This window comes from Abrus precatorius, unplaced genomic scaffold (assembly GCF_003935025.1).
Source record: "Abrus precatorius isolate BTA unplaced genomic scaffold, Abrus_2018 Scaffold11, whole genome shotgun sequence".
Lineage (NCBI taxonomy): Eukaryota > Viridiplantae > Streptophyta > Magnoliopsida > Fabales > Fabaceae > Abrus > Abrus precatorius.
In genome coordinates, this window is record NW_020874303.1 from 12900731 (window position 1) to 12903920 (window position 3190).

At 33.0% G+C, this 3190-nt stretch overlaps 1 non-coding gene across 1 annotated transcript; it reads right to left on the minus strand.

Annotated features, from left to right (window-relative positions):
- Nucleotides 1-1315: 1315 nt before the first annotated feature.
- On the minus strand, nt 1316-1422 carry LOC113856695. The gene has a single exon (XR_003502925.1). It is a non-coding gene; the product is annotated as a small nucleolar RNA R71 (small nucleolar RNA).
- Between the last annotated feature and the right edge of the window lie 1768 nt (nt 1423-3190).

The window sequence follows — 3190 nt, forward strand, 5'->3', positions numbered from 1 at the left end:
TTACAAACCTAGTGTTGCTAATTCTTGGAGTAATAATCATTCATCTTTTATACATCTTGTTGTACGTTATAATACTATGAGTACAAATAAGAATATTCCCATGTATGAACTATGGCATAATAGAGTAAGCCCTTTTGCTTCTAAAATTGTACTAAATGTTCTTAAGAAATGTCATTTACATATAACCCAAAATTCCTGCATTGTGTAAATACATTGCTATGATTAAGTCTCACAAATTACATTTTGATAAACTTTTTGGCAAGTGCACCGAATCATTGAAGTAACAAAAGATTATCATCTACAAGGATTAATGCTAAATACTAAACCACAAGAATGACACTAGTTGGGTCACCCAAAAATAATGTATAAACAGCAAAAAAATTAAACAAGTGCAGAATTGTAAAAATGGAATTAAAGTACAAAATTAAAATGTCTTAATTACTGAAAGTGAGTCTAAACACAATTAAAAGACAGGTTGAGTTTGGAATTGATACACGCTTTCTATCGTAGTACTTAAATGGTGTAATTCACTACTAGCAAGTGTACTAGGTAGTTGTAGCAAGTTATAAAATGTGGAGATCAGATTGAGTTCCAAATATTGTCCTCTAGGATCTTATTTTTAATCATCAATTCACAAGATAATAACCATTTGCACCAAACAATTCATTGAACAGATTTCAATATGCAAGAAAGTAAAATTCAAAATTAAAGAAATGAGAAATTGTTAAAAACAGAATGTTAACTTGTACTATTAGAAGGAATTACAAATGGATGAAAGTTAGGAATTTATTTCACTAGAATATCAATATCAATTCAGTTCTGCCTCTGAACATTCAAGCAATTGATTGATTGACAGTCGGTTTCTCTTTACAATAACCAAAGATTGATTCCTCAACTCATTGGTCCTAATATTCAACCAAATCTCCCTAATTGCTTAGGCCAAATATAGTTCAATATTGCATTACGAATTAGAACCAAAAGATTGCAAAACTAAGACCACTTATCCCTAAGAAAATCAATAGTTTTGGTGATTAATTTAGATCCAAGCAACAAACCCAATTTCCATTAGTGAAGGTTACTCTTTGATTAATTAATTGAATTTCCATTCAAAGATCAATTAAACACAAAATTAATCCCTCAATCAAATCAAATACTCAAAGTTTAGAGTCAAAATGAAATATTGAGATTATTTCTCTTTTTCTTGAGAGATAGAGCCAAATGCTGGTTGCAAGCTCAACTACAAGGAAGCATCACAACTTAGATAAAGCTAATGAATAAATTTCTAACCACGTATTTTCCTCCATCCAAAGCTACCAAGCTGAGAGGAGAAATTACATCTTTTGTGCAGTAGGAAGGAGATTCATTGTATAAAGCTTGGGAAAGATACAAGGAGCTGCTAAGGAGGTGCCCACATCATTGTATTCCAGACTGGATGCAATTGGAAACCTTCTATAATAGAATGAATACATCAACAAGAACAATGGTTGATGCTGCTATTGGAGGTTCCTTAAATACAAAATCTTTAGAAGAAGCTTAGAGAATCATTGAAATGATAGCATCATCAATGTACCAAAATTCAAACTCAAGAAATCAAGGAAGAAACTCTAGTTATGAAGCTAAGGTTTTGAAAACCTTTCTTGCACAGAACCAGCTACAAAATCAGATGTTTTCAGAACAAATAGCTGCTCTAACTCAACAAATGAGCAATCTTCAAGCAGGGAGTATGCCTACTAGTCAGTTAAACTGTGATTTTTGTGGAGGAAATTATGCCAATGGTGCATGTGAGACATCTACAAGTGAACCACAAGAGCAAGTGAATTATATGAACAATTTTCAGAGACAACAACCCTTATATCCTCTTGGATTTCAATTTTTGAATAATAAAAGTCAGCAGTATTCTAATTTGAATAATCAATATTCTGCTGCCAAGACTTCTATTACAGGTCCAATAGCGCAACAATCTTATTTTCAGAGGAATCCATCCACTAAACCTCAAGGAACTCAGAAATTTTTCAAACCTATGAATGAAAGGTTGACTGAGATGGAGGAAACCATGCTATAGTTAATGAAGGTGACTCAAACAAGCTTCAAGAATCAAGAAGCTTCTATGAAGAAGTTGGAAACCCAAATTGGATAGTTAGCTGAACAATTGTCTAGCAGAGATGAGGGCAGATTTCCAAGCAATATAGTGATCAATCCTAAGGAGCAATGTCAAGCCATCACTACAAGGAGTGGAGCTATAGTTGCAAGTTCAAAAGCTACAAAAAAGAAAGTCAATGATGAAGCAGCAGAGAGGAGAATTGAACAAGATCTGCAACAAGGAAATTTCAAATTATTAAAGAAAGATCATTCAGAAGAAAAGATAGAAGTTCCTATAAATTCTAAGAGGAAGACCAAGAGCAACTTTTTGAAGATGCTTACAAGCCAATAGATCCAGAAAAATACAAGTTGCTGCCTTATCCTCAAAGGGTTCAAGATCCTAAGCAAGAAGAACAATTTGAAAGGTTTCTGAATGTTTTTAAGAAATTACATATTAACATACCTTTTGCAGAAGCCTTGGAGCAAATGCCTTCATATGCAAAATTTATGAAATAATTACTTTCTAGAAAAAAGAAGTTAGAGCATGACAAAACAGTACCCTTGACAGAGGAATGCAGTGTCATTCTCAAGAGAAAGCTTCCTCAAAAAATTAAAGATCCAGGATCATTCAACATTCCATATGAAATAGGACATTGCCCTATAGGAAGACCACTATGTGATTTGGGAGCAAGTATTAACTTGATGCCTTTAGCTATTATGAAGAAAGTAGGCATAGAAGAAGTGAAACCTACCAACATCACACTGCAGCTAGCTGATAGATCATACACTTATCTATATAGAGTTGTTGAAGATTTATTAGTTAAAGTTGACAAGTTCATTTTTCCTGTAGATTTTGTAATTCTGGACATGGAGGTGGATGCAAACATACCTTTGATCCTAGGAAGGCCATTTCTTGTAACAGGGAGAACTCTTATTGATGTGCAAAAAGGAGAACTTATGCTTTGAGTTCAAGATAAGAAGGTAGTGTTTAATATGTTTGAAGTATTAAAATATCCAGTTGCAGATAATTCATGTATGAGAGTAGATATATTGAATTCTCTTATTACACATTATCCCATTAATGAATTTGATGAAAATTCTGTGTTGAGAG